The sequence below is a fragment of the Hypanus sabinus genome, chromosome 16 (assembly GCF_030144855.1).
Source record: "Hypanus sabinus isolate sHypSab1 chromosome 16, sHypSab1.hap1, whole genome shotgun sequence".
In the NCBI taxonomy this organism is placed as follows: domain Eukaryota; kingdom Metazoa; phylum Chordata; class Chondrichthyes; order Myliobatiformes; family Dasyatidae; genus Hypanus; species Hypanus sabinus.
Window position 1 is genome coordinate 78,460,614 of NC_082721.1, and position 17,789 is coordinate 78,478,402.

Below are 17,789 nucleotides of genomic sequence, written 5' to 3' on the forward strand. Positions count from 1 at the left end.
CATTCCAGATATATTTCTTCATTTTCTATGTAATTGTGCAGTTACCTCCACTGTCATTATCTCATTTTTTAATTTCTTTCCCATTCTGATTTATTCTGAATATATTTAATTCCCAGGTATATTCACCTTGCATCTTCATCCTTTTAATAGCTGTTTGATCTTGTCCATTACCTTTGCTTGTGTAACTAATTCATCTATCTTGTTACAAACATTGCATGCATTCTGATAAGAAACCTCTGGTTTTCTCATTTTAGTGTTTTTCTCCTGAATGTGTGCAATTCAGGATGAGAATCAGGTTTATTATCACTGACATATGTTGTGAAATTTGTTGCTTTGTGGCAGCAGGATAGTGCAAGACATATAAAAACTCAATAAACAAACAAATAAAAATAAATAACAACACACACAAAATGCTGGTGGAACACAGCAGGCCAGGCAGCATCTATAGGGAGAAGCGCTGTCAATGTTTCGGGCCGAGACCCTTCATCAGGACTAACCAAAAGGAAAGATAGTAAGAGATTTGAAAGTAGTGGGGGGAGGGGGAAATGCGAAATGATAGGAGAAGACCGGAGGGGGTGGGATGAAGCTAAGAGCTGGAAAGGTGATTGGTGAAAGTGATACAGAGCTGGAGAAGGGAAAGGATCATGGGACGGGAGGCCTCGGGAGAAAGAAAAGGAGGGGAGCACCAGAGGGAGATGGAGAACAGGCAAAACAACTAAATACATCAGGGATGGGGTAAGAAGGGGAGGAGGGGCATTAACGGAAGTTAGAGAAGTCAATGTTCATGCCATCAGGTTGGAGGCTACCCAGCCGGTATATAAGGTGTTGTTCCTCCAACCTGAGTTTGGATTCATCTTGACAGTAGAGGAGGCCATGGATAGACATATCAGAATGGGAATGGGACGTGGAATTAAAATGTGTGGCCACTGTGAGATCCTGCTTTCTCTGGCGGACTGAGCGTAGGTGTTCAGCGAAACGGTCTCCCAGTCTGCATCGGGTCTCACCAATATATAGACGGCCACACCGGGAGCACCGGACGCAGTATACCACACCAGCCGACTCACAGGTGAAGTGTCGCCTCCACGTCCCATTTCCATTCTGATATGTCTATCCATGGCCTCCTCTATTGTCAAAATGAATCCAAACTCAGGTTGGAGGAACAATACCTCATATACTGGCTGGGTGGCCTCCAACCTGATGGCATGAACATTGACTTCTCTAACTTCCGTTAATGCCCCTCCTCCCCTTCTTACCCCATCCCTGACATATTTAGTTGTTTGCCTGTTCTCCAGCTCCCTCTGGTGCTCCCCCCACTTTCTTTCTCCTGAGGCCTCCCATCCCATGATCCTTTCCCTTCTCCAGCTCTGTATCACTTTTGCCAATCACCTTTCCAGCTCTTAGCTTCATCCCACCCCCTCTGGTCTTCTCCTATCATTTCGCATTTCCCCCTCCCTCCACTACTTTCAAATCTCTTACTATCATTCCTTTCGGTTAGTCCTGACGAAGGGTCTCAGCCCGAAACATCGACAACGCTTCTCCGTATAGATGCTGCCTGGCCTGCTGTGGTCCACCAGCATTTTGTGTGTGTTGTTGTTTGAATTTCCAGCATCTGCAGATTTCCTCATGTTTGCTAAATAAAAATGAATAATAGATAAATAAATGAATAGGGAAAAGGTGGAAAAGAGGGGTAACGTTCATAGGTTCATGGAACTTTCAGAAAATCTGATAGCCAAGGGGGAAAATCTGTTGCTAAAATATTGAGTGTGGGTCTTCAGCCTCCCTGATGGTAGCTGTGAGACAGAGGGCACGTCTCTGGTGGTGAAGGTCCTCAGTGATGGATGCTACTGTAGCGAGGCACTGCCTTTCAAAGATGACTTTCAAGGTGGAAAAGAATGTGCCAGTGATGGCAGATCTAAATGTAGGGTCTTCAACAGAAACGTTAACTGTCCATTTCCCTCTGCTGATGCTGTTTCCCCCATTGGCTTCTCCCAGAAGGTTCTTCATTGCTCCTGATTCTATCATTTGCAGACTCTTGTGTCTTCACGTCTCTGATCTCATAGGCCCTATGCGCATGCTAAAACACACTATGACCTGATTGGTTGTGCTTTTTTTTAACGAGGCATTCTGATGCCAAGACTGCTATGATAGAAACTTCTCTGTAGTCCTGTCCGTTCCTTTGGTTCCCACATGGGCCTTAACACCTGGATCTCTGCCGTCCCACTCCAAGGTAGTCTCCAGCCCAGTGCAAGTGTCCTTAACCCTGGCACCGAGAAGGCAACGCCATCTTTGGAACTTATTTTTATATGACATAGAGCATAAAATATTAAACATAGAACATCAGATTTTGAGAAGTACAGGCCCTTCAGCCCACAATGTTGTACCAGTCTATATAGACCTACTCCATCATAAATCTGAGCCTTCACTCCTACACAGACCACCATTGTCCATTTTTCTAACATCCGTGTGCCTATCTCTCTTAAATGACCCTGTTGTAACAACCTTTACAACTCAGCCCAAAGTTCAAAGTAAATTTATTATCAAAGCATGAATGCAGTACATAACCCCAAAAGCACAGAATATAAAAATGTAAAATCAAAGGAGTCCAATTGAACTATAGTCCAGTACACAAACTGCAAACTCAGAGCTTCAGTACCAACCTCCAACAGCATGGAGGAGAAAAAGATCTTTTGAATGCAAGGTCCTTCCCTTGGGAGCAGTGAGCGAGAGGGAGAGAGACCATCACACACAGACATCGTCCTCCAGCGAGAAGTTTGTCAATGGTGCTGAGTGGTTGCTCATCTCTGGCACTCGCCTCGACGATTCCAATCTTCCTTGATGCTTTAACTGGTGAGATTGATAAGAAATGGAGTCCATCATGTGCTTGAGCCCCATGCCTAAACTTCTTGTTCTCGAGGCCACTTGCCTTCGGCACTACCTCGGAGTCAGCAAAGGGCAGAAAGCACACCACGAAGCTGTCAAATCGCCCAGCAGTGTCTTTCAGACACACACTCTGCGTAACAAGAAACGACCACTGACGTCTTCCCTAAGTTTTTTTCCACTCATCTTAAATGGATGTCCACTAGTATCAGTCATTATTGCCTTGAGAAAAAGGTGCTGGCTGTTTACTCTGTCTATACCCCTCATAATCTTATACAACCATATCAGGTTGTCTTTTAGTCTTCTTTGATCAAAGAGAAAAGCTCTAGCTCACTCAGCCTTTTCTTATTAGACATGCTCTCTAATCCAGGGAGCACGGTGGCAATTCTCCTCTACATCCTCTAACGTTTCCACGTCTTTCCTATCATAAGGTGACTAGACCTGAACAAGGTACTCCAGGTGGGTCTAACCAGAGCTTATAAAGCTGTAGCACTACCTCATGGCTCTCGAACTCAACATTCTGTCAAATGAAGGGCAAAACACCATACCATACGCATTCTAACTACTCAAGAAGTGCCGCCCTCTTGGGGCATTACCTTTCCAAGATATTCTTGACGGCAACTTTGAGGTTTCTATTTAATATACAGTCATAGGGGCTCATAGGATACTTGCGATGAAACAGAAAGAATCCATTTGGATTCTCACAGAGGAGCAATCGTATTAGACCCACTCCCTATCTCCCATTACCACTGCAACTTATTCTCATTTCCATGAGCCCTTTCATTCCTTTTGCTATTCATCCACACTGAGAGACAATTTGCAGTAGTCAGTTAACCTATCGGCACATTGAAGGCGACCAGAGCCCCTGGGGAAACCCAAAGCCCGGAGTGAGAACAGGTAAACCACACATCAACAACGTGCAAGATCTGGTTCAAGCCTGGGACCCTGTTGTAATACTAGCCGGCACCAACATACCACTTCAGCTGTAGAGAGCCGAGGCAGCAGTAATCTCATACCCGTTAGACAAGTTCAAAGATTCGGGTTCCTGCAAATCCATCTTTTTAGATCACTGTACCTGCTTCAGTCAAAGGCACACCCTCCTGTTCTTCTTGACTGACTAATCCTGTAGTATTTGAAGCAATAGACAAGAAGGTGGAGGAACTCAGCAAGTCAGGCAGCATCTAGGGAGGAAGATGGGAGATGGACAGTTGATGTTTCAGGTCATGACCATTCAGCTGGACTCAAATTGACTCCCATTTATTCATTTCATGTTCATTCTTAAATCACTTCCTTATTTGAAATCAGACTTATCTCCTCACTCCTTTAATCCATCTTGTCCCTTTTTGGTCAGTCCCTTCCCATCTATATCTGGGACACCACACGTGCTCTACCCTTGTTCACAGATTTCAATTCGCTGGCCCCCACCGAGACCTCGTACACTTCCATCCCCTTTCAGGAAGGCTAATGGTCTCTGTTTCACAGATCCAACCAGGTTTCTTCTTCCAACACCCTCCTTCGGCTGGTGGAACCTGTGCTCACCCTGATTAACTTGTCTCCTTCCACTTCCTCACCTAGCCACTCCCCCTGTGCTGTACTTGATGCTAAGGGCTGCAAGTGGGTCTGAGTTTTGTGTTCGGCTATTTGTGCAAGGTGGGGGATGGTAAAGTGTGAGTAACTAACACAGAATCATAGAAAAGTACAATACAGAAGTAGGCCATTTGTCTTGTCTCTGCCGGGCCATTTAAACTGACTCCACCCATTGGCTTACTCTGGGACCATAGTCTTCGATACCCCAACCATCCACGTGCCTATCCAAGCTTCTCTTAAAACATTGAAATCGAGCGCGCATGCACCACTTGTGCTGGCAGTTCATTCCACACTCTTGCAACCCTCTGAGTGCAGATGTTTCCCTTAAACCTGTCACCTTTCACACTTAACCCATGACCTCTACTTATAGCCTCACCCAACCTCAGGGGAAAAGACCTGCCTCCTTTTCTATACCCCTATTAACTTTGTATACCTTGATCAAATCTCCTCTCAGTCTCCTACATTCCAAGAATTAAAGTCCTATACAATCAATTTATAACTCAGGTCCTCCACACCTGGGAACATCCTTCTAAATTTTCTCTGCACTCTTTCAACCTTATTTACATCTTTCCTGCAGCTAGGTGACCAAAACACGTAATGCTCTAAATTAGCCTCATCAGCATCTCTTCAACTTCAACATAACATCCAATCTCCCATACTCAGTACTTTGATTTATGAAGGCCAATGTGCCAAAAGCTTTCTTTATGACCATATCTGCCTGTACAATGAATATTGCTGGGTTAATTGTGGTTAAACTTGTTCTGTAAGGGTTGGTGGAGGTGGGGGGGAGGGGGGAGAGGAGGGATGTGGGAAGAAAGAAAAAGAAGAGGTTAAATGAGGGAGAAAGATAGAGCAGAAGAGGGAAAGGAAAGGCAACAGTTGAAGAAAAATTAAGCAGAGAAAACGAACACAATAGGAAGAAACTTCAGTGAATCCATTCATTGTAAATATCCGGCAAAATACATCAGGCAACACATCTTAATTTTCCTCATCAGGGCTTTCCTTTAATGTAAAATGAAGTAGCTCATTTGTCTTCATCGGGACAATGCTGCCGCTTGCTGTGTTTGAAAGTGGTTATGCAAGATCCTTTGTGATGCAGTGAGCGCGTAACATCAATTATATCTGGCTGAGCTTCATCCCTTTTGTTAAACTCAATGGTTTGTTTTACTGCCGACGAGGACTCCCTGCCAGTCTTCCAAATGTAACTCTCACCACACTCCTGCCCCTACATGCCTGTCACTCACCCCACCCCACCGCTCACTTGCCATCTCTGCACCCCTGCCTGTGTCCTCCTGTGGCCCCCCGCGTCACCTCTATCCCAATGCAGCCACTTCTCTCTCTGTCCCCATGTTATTGCTGCCTCTCTCACTTCCCTGTTCACTCTCCCCTCCCTGACCCTGTATCTCTCCCTCTGTCTCTGACACACACACACACACACAGGTTTTTATTTTCAGTCTGCCTTGTACGTTATCACGCCTATCTCCCCTTCCCCTATTTTTCATAATCTTTTATCTCCCTTTCCTCACCTTCCTCCTTTTATTCTTCTCACAATCCCCTCCCCCCCCAATGATTTTCCACCAATTTTGTTTATTGTTTATTAATTTATTTATTGAGATACAGCACAGAATAGATCCTTCTGGACCTTGGACCTACGCCACCCAGTAATCCCCCACTTTATTCCGAGCCTAATCACGGGGCAATTTGCAACGACCAGCTAATTTACCAATCTGTGCGTCTTTGGATTGTGGGAGGATACCGGAGCACCCGGAGGAAACACACAGGTTAAGGGGAGAACGTACAAACTCCTTACATGCAGCGGTGGGAAATGATCCGGTACCACAAAGCGTTGTGCTAACCACAACACTGCTGTTCCAACCATTTCCCTTCCTGTCTTCTATCCTCACATCCTGCACTCCTCTTCATCTTCCCCGCCTTTCTACTCTGCTGTTAGATGGCAGCAAAAAGTAGATCGCAGTGACTGTTTGATATGGCCAGCAACTCACTGATTTAACCCCTAGCCTAATCACAGGACAATTTACAATGACCAATTAGCGTACTAAGCAGCACAGGCAGAAACCCGAGCGCCCATAGGAAACTCACACGCACACGCAAGGAGCATGAAAGCTTCCTTACAGAGGACGTAGGAATTGGACTCTGAGCCCCAAGTGCAGAGCTAACCGTTACGCTCCCATGGCACCCTATCTAATTCCATAGTTCATTGCCAAAAAGGTCCTGGAAGGTCAGAACATTTTAAAAGGCAGTTCATTATTGCAACAACTTGCTTCCTCTCCCTTTATCTTCTCCCACTCTGCAAGGCAGTGATCCATTTAACCTGCTGAATTTATGTGAATTGATCTCCCACCATGGAAGATGAGGGCTTTAAATTCACTTAATAATCTGGTCTTTTCTTTTAGAAAAATCACAACCATCACCATTGAATTGCTGGAATTCTTATGTTAGATACACTTTGATTGCTAATATTCTTCAGAGAGGCCAATCTTATGTCCTTACTGGGTCTAGCCCACTAAAATACCTTACTCTAACAAGGCCTGGTATGCTTCTCAGTTGGAGGGCAATGAAAGATGGGCTGCAGGCACAGGTTCAATCCTTCTCTCTGGTCCTTTTTGATTGCTGCTCTGACAGATCTCTCTGGTGCCGGAGAAGGGGTCTGCGTGGTGGTCTGTCACTCACTGGAGAGTAGGCGTCTGCGTTCCAGCGATATCTCTCCCTCTCGACTCTGTCGGAGGACATTACCGAGGTTCAGCCCTTAATAGTTTGGACTATGGACTGTGGACTTATTCAGCCTTATGGTTTTTATATTCTGTGTTTTTGCCTGTTCCTTCTCATTTTGTGTAATGTGTTTTGATAGTTTTTTGTGCACGGGGAAGGGGTTTGTGCGTTAATGTTCACGTTTCCTGCTTGGTGCATTTTGTTAGTTTTTGTGTGTGTGTGTGTGTGTGTGTGTGTGTGTGTGTGTGTGTGTGTGTGTGTGTGTGAGAGTGTGTCTGTGTGTGTGTGTGTGTGTGAGTGTGAGTGTGAGTGTGTGTGTGTGAGTGTGTCTGTGTGTGTGAGTGTGAGTGTGAGTGTGTGTGTTTTGTGAGTGTCTGTGTGTGTGTGAGTGTGAGTGTGTGAGTGTGAGTGTGTGAGTGTGTGTCTTTGTGTGTGTGAGTGTGAGTGTGAGTGTGTGTGTGGGGGGGGCAGGGTTGATGTTTTTCTTTGAACAGCTTCCACGGTTTTTGTTGTTTCGTGGCTACCTAAAGAAGGCGAATCTCAGAGGTGTACACTGCATTTATACTTTGATAATAAATGAACCTGTGGTGATGCCTCTATGGAGTTTATATGTTCTCCCCGTGACCACGTGGGTTTCCTCTGAGTTCTCCAGTTTCTTACCATATTCCAAAACTTGCATTCATTGGTAGTCATTCTCTGCTGTAAGTTATTCCTTGTGTGAAGGTGAGGTGTCGAATCTACAGAGAATTGATGGACTGTGGGGCAAATAAAATGAGATGAGTGTAGGATGGGTATAAGTGAGTTGTTGATGGCCAGAGCAGATGATATTTCTCTCTGCAGGCTGAAATATGAAAGACAGAGAGACACAGGAGACCACAGGCGCAGGAAACAGGAACGACACAACCATGGAGGCACAGGACGAATGTGGAAACGCCACTCAAACACGACCTGAGGTCAGGGTTCCACTTACGTCTTTGGCACCGAGAGGTAGCCGCTTTAACAGCAGAACAACAGTGCCACCATCTTTCCACTTGAGTGGGCAGATGGTGGCTTCTCTCTCGGACTCTGTTGGCAGAATTACAAACTGAAGCAAATTGCTGAAGGGAGCCCATTGACTATTCCAGGTGGATGTGAGAAATCTCAAGATACCACTCAAACAAACCCAAGAAAAATATTCCACAATTCCAACCACCATTCATCCTTCAGCCTATATCACCAGGGAACATAACCCGAGCACCCTCTTCATCCTGTACTGTGGATGCCCCCCTTTCCCTACCATCTTCCCATCTTCCCATTTCCAGCCTTGAGATTATTTCCAAATGCAATCTTTTTCACATAGTCAGCTATATGGGCTCAAAACTGCTTACCAAAATTCCTTTCAGCTTGCAAGTTCCTTCCCCAAGTTCTCTGGCTCTCTATATCCTTTTCCCACAGATGCTTTGAAAACCAAACTCCGCAGCCAAGCATCTGGACTACTGGCCTACAATCTCCTTATTAGTTCCCAGTCAAGTTCTTTGATGTATCTTTGGACTTATTGATGGAAAGACCCAGTCAGTGGAATTGGCAGAAGCATCTCAAGCTCCATCACACCCGAGCACTGATACCCCACAGGGTGTGCTCAGTGTGCTTTTGTTCACATTGCTGACTCACGACTGCACTGCCAGATCATCAAGATTCAAACTGCATCATCAAGTTTGCTGATGCCTCGACAGTAGTCGGGTTCATCAGCATCAATGATGGGCTGGCATACAGAGAGACTCTGTGGATAAGACAAGAGAGATGATTGTGGACTTCAGGAAGCCACGTGTTGAGTACTCTCCATTGCACATCAATGTCTCTGCCATGGATAGAGAGAAGAGCATGAAGTACCTTGATGTTCACATCACGGACAATCTAACCTGGACCTGCAACACCTCCTCACTACTCAAGAAGGCACAGCAGTGTCTACACATTTCTGAGGAGATTAAGGCTCCCCACCTCCTTTCTAACAACTTTCTACAGGAGCACCATCGAGAGCGTTCTGTTCTGGCTGCGTTATTGTGTGGTACGGAAGCTGCAAGGCATCGGACTGCCCAACCCTACAGAGGACAGTAAAAATCACTAAGAGGATCATCGGAGACTCCCTCCCACTACTTGCGACATTTACTGGGAGTGTTGTAGGTGAAGAACCCAAAGCATTGTTAAAGAATTCCTACCACCCATCCCACAATCTCCTAGACCCACTACCAATAAGAAGTAGGTACTGGATAACCAGGATGGGGACCGCCAGACTGGGTAACAGCTTCTTCCCCCAGGCTGTGAGACTAATGAATACCTTGCTAATACCAAGATCTCGTCACCAGGACAGCACACTGTTTACCGTTTCCCTGTGCTACGCTTTATTGCATGCATTTTGAATTATATTTTATTAACCTATTTATAGTATAATACTTGATTTATGTGCTGTGTGTGATTCATGTTGTGTGGGTGCACCGTGGGCTGGAGGATCATTGTTTTGTTTGGTTGTATACACTTACAGCCGGACGACAATAAGCTTGAACTTGAATCTCCAGTTTTTATTTAATGATGTTGAGTTACAGCACAGTAACAGGCCCTTCTAGCCCAACCAGCCCACGCCACTCAATTTCACCCACAGGGCCGATTAACCTACTAACCCATGCATCTTTGGGATGTGGTAGGAAACCGGAGCACCTGGAGGTCGTGGAGAGAATGGACAGACCCCTCCCAGAGGTGGATCTGAATCCGGGTCCCTGGCACTACAGTAGCGCTGTGTTAATCGTGACACTACCTCTTCTGTTGGTGCTGCACCGCGAGGCCTCTTCAGGGTACGCCTATTCTGAAGGTGATAGGACCCTCTCTCACAGACACCTCTGCCTCAGTGATCTTTGCTGCTTTCCCGTTCTTTGATTCCATTCTCACCTCTCAGCTTCTAGCGCCATTCCCAGTCTCGCCCTCCCTCATCCGCCTGTTGCTCCTCCCTTCACCTCGATCAGCCTTACGGTCTACGTTAGCTTCGTCTTCATCTTTTATTTTTGACAGTCCCCTCGGTATCGAGGACAACTTGCTTCTGCTCCCAGTTGTGTATGACCCTTCTGTGCTATACACACATAGCTGCCTTCGGGCCTAATGAGGAGTTACTCGGAGTTTTCATTACCTGCACAATGCCGGATTTAACTCCTAATTTCTTGCTCATTTCCTTTTAAATTGAAATGACGCTCTCCAGCTTCGTGGTTCTGCAGCAGCAGACCTTGATCTGCACAGTGATGCTGATGATTAGGAGCCAAAGTGAAACCTTATTTAAGTGCACGTTGTCTGTGGGGCCACTGATCAGGTACTCCTGTGGGACTGGGCCTAATTAGATTCAGTACGATGTGGGCCAGGGGTTAATCGCTGGTGAGGGTCCCCTTTGCTGACCTGTAGTGAGAAATCCTGCTGTGTCTACCTGTGCTGGAGGGCAGCGGGAAACGAGGCTGATTCTTTGTCCTGTTAAGGAAAAGTCTGAGGAGAGATGTGTGAAGAGTGACATGCCCTACTCAATGCACAGATATTCTATGTTGAGTGGCACCAAAACAAGCGGCAAGTCACAAGATGGGTTGTTCTTGCAGATGATGTACTGCCATCTTTTTAGAAAGAACAAGGCGCAGGAGTGGACAGACTGGCATCCTCAAGAAAGGAAATGTCGAGTTCCTTGTCGGAATCAGGTTTAATCTCACTGACATACATTGTGAAATTTGTTGTTTTGTGCCAGCAGTACAGTGCAAGACATAAAGAATTAGCATAAATTACAATAACTTATATTCAAGAAAACAAAAGAGCTGGTGTTGACTTCAGTAAAAGCGTTGCATGAGTGTGCTTCTGCTTACACCAGGGTGACAGAGTTGCGAGCTTAAAGATCCCAAGTTGCACATCCTCATAAATCTCAATCTACCCGTCACAACCTTGTAAATCCTAATCTGCCCTCCTTTTACCCCATAATGTATTCCTACCCCTTTTTAGTCTTTCACCACTTAACCGCACTAGGGATGATTCAGGGTGGCCGGCTAGCCTGTGCTTTTGGGATGTAGTACCTGGAAGAAATCACCGCGAGGGCATGCAAACTCCACACAGACAGCACCACAGATCAGGACCGAACCAGAGTCACTGGAGCTGCACGGACTACCCACAACATCACCAGGATGATCTTTATAGTCCATGCGATCCAATAGTCCATCCTTCTCGTTTTCAAACACATCAAATGACTCAGTTCTCAGTGTGGAAACTGAAACGAATGGAGCAGCCACTAGATGAGCCTATGGGTCACTGGTGATCTGGTTCCTCACTTTTATGGCGACCCAGTGTTCCCCTGATGCATGGACTTGAGGTTCCTAATGCCATTCCAAATGATTCTTTCCACTTTGAATGGTCAATAGGAATGCTGCAGTTCTTGAAAGTAACGATAAGTAGGCAAGTTTATTAAAGTTATCTGATTGGTTGCCTCAGGGTCTAGTATAGCAATTTGAACATGCAGGAGTCTAAGAAGCTGCAGAGAGCAGTGGTCTCTTCCCAGTACATTGCATGTCCATTCCTCCCCACATTCAGTAGTATCTAGTGGAGACGGTGGCTCAAGAAGGTAACATCTGTTATCAAGGACCTTCATCATTCTGATCATGCCATCTCCTCGCTGGAGGTTCATTCATTCATTTGTTATGATGTGGGCGATCATGCTCTTTCTACGACCCTGATTGTTTTGAACAGATTTTCCTCCGGAAGTGGCTTGCCGTTGCCTTCTTCCGGGCAGTGTCCTCCTAGAATGGGTGACCCCCAAGTCTGTCACCAGGTTCGGATATGGCCCAAGTGCGGAGCGAGAGACACTGAGGCGGGCCGATCGCTCACAGACTTTAATGCGAACAGAGTTAGAGGGAGAAGAAAACGATAAATGCTAGGCCATTAACTACAACTCTCAAGTGGAAAACGAAGCCCACACTGTGGCTGAAAGGAATAACTAAATATAAAACAAATAACGCTAGTCTTCAGTCAGTTGACTCGACAGTCCAATTTCTCAAGCAAGGCCGAATGCAAACAGGCAGCGAAGCATTGCTGTGCTGTGTCCAAGTCTCGACAAGCACTATGACGGAAAGAATAGAGTTAAGTACTATCATGATGAAATAATAATTAGCTGACACATGCATATTCGCGAGCGCAATTGCCGTTTCTGCCATGTTGCCAAATCCACGGTTGTGACAAAGCTGTTATCAATGCTCTTCATAGGTTGTCTGCCTGGCGTCGGTACTTGCATAACCAGGACGTGATATGCACCCACTGATCATATGACCATCTGCCACCTGCTCCCGTGGCGTCATGTGACCCTGATCAGAAGGACTAAGCAATGCTACGTCTTGCCCAAGGGTGACCTACAGGCTAGCAGAGGAACGAGCGTCTTACGCCTGCTTTGGTAGAGATGTATCTCCACTCTGCCATCTACAGGAGGCACTGAAGCTAGATGCCCTGCATAACCAGGTTTATTAGTTGAGGCGAGTTCAAAAGACAGGAAGTTACATTGCAGGTTTGTAAAACTCTAGTTGGGCCACATCTGAACTATTGCATACAGTTCTAGTCACCTGTTATAGGAAATATATTAAGGCTTTGGAGAGGATGCAGAAGAGGTTTACAAAGATTAGAGGGCCTGTGCTATAACGGGAGACTGACAAACATCTGTTGTTTTCTCTGGAGTGCCGGAAGCTGAGGGCAGATAGACAATAGACAATAGGTGCAGAAGTAGACCATTCGGCCCTTCGAGCCTGCACCACCATTTTAAGATCATGGCTGATCATCTACTATCAATACCCGGTTCCTGCCTTGTCCCCATATCCCTTGATTCCCCTATCCATAAGATACCTATCTAGCTCCTTCTTGAAAGCATCCAGAGAATTGGCCTCCACTGCCTTCTGAGGCAGTGCATTCCAGACCCCCACAACTCTCTGGGAGAAGTTTTTCCTTAACTCTGTCCTAAATAACCTACCCCTTATTCTCAAACCATGCCCTCTGGTACTGGACTCTCCCAGCATCTGGAACATATTTCTTGCCTCTATCTTGTCCAATCCCTTAATAATCTTATATGTTGCAATCAGATCCCCTCTCAATCTCCTTAATTCCAGCATGTACAAGCCCAGTCTCTTTAACCTCTCTGCGTAAGACAGTCCAGACATCCCAGGAATTAACCTTGTGAATCTACGCTGCACTTTTTCTACAGCCAGGATGTCCTTCCTTAACCCTGGAGACCAAAACTGTACGCAATACTCCAGGTGTGGTCTCACCAGGGCCCTGTACAAATGCAAGAGGATTTCCTTGCTCTTGTACTCAATTCCCTTTGTAATAAAGGCCAACGTTTCATTAGCCTTCTTCACTGCCTGCTGCTGCTCATTCACCTTCAGTGACTGATGAACAAGGACTTCTAGATCTCTTTGTATTTCTTCCTTACCTAACTCTACACCGTTCAGATAATAATCTGCCTTCCTGTTCTTACTCCCAAAGTGGATAACCTCACGCTTATAGAGACTGATCTGATAGAGACTTACAGGAGTATGAGAGGCAGTAGTATAGTAGATAGAAAATATTTTTTCCAAGTGTTGAAATGTTTAATTCCAGAGGGCATACATTTAAGGTGAGAGGAGGGTAATTTGAAAGGAGATGTGAGGGGGAAGAATTTTACCCTGAGAATGGTGGGTGCCTGGAATGGACTGTCTGGTGTGGTGGTAGAGGCACCTTTAAGAGATCTTTAGGTAGGCATGGAAAGATATGGACGTTATGTAGGCAGAAGAGATCAGTTTGCTAGCCATTTCATTATTAATTTGATTGGTTCAGTACAATATTGTGGGCTGAAGAGCCTGTTCCTGTGCTGAACTATGTTCTGTGCTCTAAGAACAACTACTTCCCTTTAACAGGCAGCCGTCGATCCCAGGGGATCATGGGTTTGCACCTCTGGTGGGCTGTGTCCTCTCCAGGGCGCAAGCTTGGGTGGGAAGATTTGAAGAACAGGCTGCTGCCCACGCAGCGGGTTCCCCCTCTCCATGTCACTGATGTAGTCCAAGAGAAGGGCAGCTGCTGATACAGCTTGGCACCAGTGTCGTCGCAGAGGTTTCCGGAGGGAAGTTGTAAACAATATTAAACTGCCTTAGGGACCCCGGCTCTGGATTTCTTCCTCGGGGTTTACTCCCGAAGCATTTTCCCCATGAGTGGGCATGGCTGCAAGGCAGCAGAGGTGTGAAATCAGAGTTTTCCTTCTCCTAGGTGAGCTTCCGTCCAAGGCTGGTGAGCCCCACCTGCCTGAAGTAATTGGTTCTGAGGCGCCAGTGGCCCGCCTTAGCCCCTTCTCTTGTCAGTAGAAACAATTCTGCCAGACCCAGTAGCTAAGCTACACATGAAGGCCAAGAGTTGGACTTGGTTGTCAGAGGCTGTTAGAGTCACACGCCCTTTGGGGCACTTTGTAACTAGTGGGAGCTTATCCCGATTACCATCCCCAGTCATGACCACCTTAAGAACCTTAAACCAGCCAGCACAACACTAATCATCACCTCAATATAGCAACACTGTGATGTCTTTGATAACTTTGCACTAAAGAGGAATTTGTCTTCTTTGTGTTTATTCTTGTAAAAACTGTGTATAATTGAATCAGAATCAGAATCCTTTATTATCACCAAGTACAAGGACACATACAGGGAATTTGATGCCGGTTTCCCTGAGCTCTCTCTGTACAGAATTAAAAGCAAACAAAAAAATAGTGTAAATAATCATAAACTATATATGATGAGGTCCACCTCACTGAATGTACAGGTGGACTTGACTTATATTAGACTAAAATTCAAGTGTTCACAAGACTGATGGCATACAGACAAAAACTGTTCTTGTACCTGTTTGTCCTGGCTTACAGTGATCTAAAGCACCTACCAGAAGGAAGGAGTTGGAACAGGTGATGTCCAGGGTGTGATAGGTCTACAATAATGCTGCTTGCTCCCTTCCTGACTCTAGATGCATATAGGTCCTGGATCGAGGGCAGCTTCACACCAATAATCCTTTCCGCAGCCCTGACGGTTCTTTGGAGTCTGTTCTTGTCTTGTTTGGTAGCTGATCCAAACCAGACAGTGACGGACGAACAGAGAACAGACTGGATTATTCCTGAATAGAATTGAATCAGCAGCTCCTGAGGCAGCTTGTACTTCCTGAGTTGACGTAGGAAATACAACCTCTGCTGAGCCTTTTTGATAAGAGTGTCCGCGTTGGGTGTCCACTTCAGGTCCTGGGAGATTGTGACACCCAGAAATCTGAAGGTCTCCACAGCAGACACAATACTGATGAGTATAGTGAGTGGGGGGAGTACTGGGGGGCTCCTCCTTAAGTCCACTGTCATCTCCACAGTCTTGAGCATACTTAGCTCCAGACTGTTCTGGCCACACCAGGGGGCCAGCCGTTTCACCTCCCGTCTGTATCACCATCTCGGATAAGGCCAATGACAGTTGTGTCGCCTGCAAACTTCAGGAGTTTAATGGATGGATCCTGTGAGGTGCAGTCACTAGTGTAAAGGGAGAAGAGCAGTGGGGAGAGCACACATCCCTGGGGGGCACCGGTACTGATGCTAGAGATGATGCTCCCCAGCCTCACTTGCTGCACCCTGTCAGTCAGGAAGCTTGTGATCCACTGACAGATGGAGGGGGAGACAGTAAGCTGGGTGAGTTTGGAGTGGAGGATTTCTGGGATGTATAATTTTTGCTGCTCGTGATGCTGCAGCAAGTAAGTTTCTCATTGCACCTGTGCAATCTTGTGCTTGTGCCTAGGACAATGAACTCAACTTTGACCTGGACTCCAAGGTGCAAATCTAACAGAGAGCATTGTAGAGTGGGATTAAACCGGGGAACTTTGAAGCCATCAGTGTGATCCATTGAGCCCGCTGCTCAGTGATAATTCGAATGGTGGGGTTGATCTGAATAGGGTCGTGTGAGCAGAGGGTTCAAAAGGGTTCAAGTAATGCCGTGGTCCGTTAGAAATCAGTTTCAAAATGATATGCATGAACTGAGGGACAGATTCCCACGCACTTGTTCAATCCTAAAGCCGGCTCGTGTGTGTAGCCTTCCTAAATTCAAATCCCTGTGCCCCTGCTGGCTGGAAAATCTGCAGCAGTCTGAAGGGTAGGATTGATGGGCAATGAGGTCAGGGTGAGGGATGACCTCTGGGGAGGAGAGATGAGGGTTGGTCATCACGAAAAACGGAGTTGGTGATCAAGTGGCAATGGTAACAGGGGAGTTTGGTGTTGGTAGTCAGGGAACAGGAAGTAGATAATCTGGGGGTGATGGGGCAGAGAGTGATAGGGGTGAAAGTAGTCACTTGCTGAAGATGGGTAGGGAATCTATACCTACCTTAAAGGAGGCACAACTGTTCAGGGCTTCTTCCACCAGCCCGGATCTAAGGTTCCCTGTAAATCACACTGTTGTATCTGGAGTGCCAATGGGCAGCTTCGCAGTGGCTAGTCACAGGCAGGGTCAGCTGTGTACCAATGGGTGATGGTCCCAGGGTTAGTGCCTGATGTTCAAAGGGCACAGTAGGAAATGCGGGCCCCAAGCAACGTGTGCATCCTGAGTTTTGAACCTGAGTGTGGCAAAGAGTGCAGCAATCATTCAGCAGATTGGTTCCTGGGACAGAGGGTTCGTCACATGGGGAGAAAGACTCAGTCTGAGCATAGCTGAGTTTAAGATAATGAGAGATGATCCCATCAAAGCATACAAAATCCTGAGGCAGTGTTTGGCAGGATGCATACCGAAATGGTGCTTCACCTGGCTGGAATTGGAATTGGTTTGCAGTTGTCACAGGTTGTGGAGGCCAAGTCATCGGGTATTATTAAACAAGGATTGATAAGTTCTTGATTAGTAAGGGCATCAAAGGTTATGGGAGAAAGCAGGAGAATGGGGTTCAGAAGGATAATAAATCAGCCAGGATGATGGTAGTCAGGAGCAGACTCACTGGGCTGAATTGGCTATTTTTTCTCCTATTTCTCATGGACATATGGCAGTGTGAGAATCTTGTCTTGCATACTGTTCATACAGATCAGTTCATTACACAGAGCACTGAGGCAGGACAAGGTAAAACAGTAACAGAGTGCAGAATAAAGTGTAATGGCTTCAGAGAAAGTGCACTGCAGGTAATAAGATGCAAGATCATAACAAGGTAAATTGGAAGGTTACGATTTCATCTTATTGTACTGGGGAGCAATTTAACAGCCTTATAACAGTGGGATGGAAACTATCCTTGAGCCTGGTGCTTTGTGCTTTTAGACTTTTGCATCTTCCACCAGGTGGAAGGGGAAGAAGAGAGAACATATTGTGTGGGTGAGGCCCTTAATTATGCTGCTTACTTTACCAAGGTAATGAGAAGTGTGGACAGAAATCGTACAGGGGAGGTTGATTTCTGTGAGGTGTTGAGCTGTATCCATGACTCTCAACAGTTTCTAGAGTATCCAGAATGAAGGGATCTCAGTCAAGAAACATGGGACTAAGATGAAGAGAAATTTCTTTCCCTCCAGAGTGGTGAATCTTCAGGTTTTGATATCCAAGATGGCTTTGGAGCCTCTT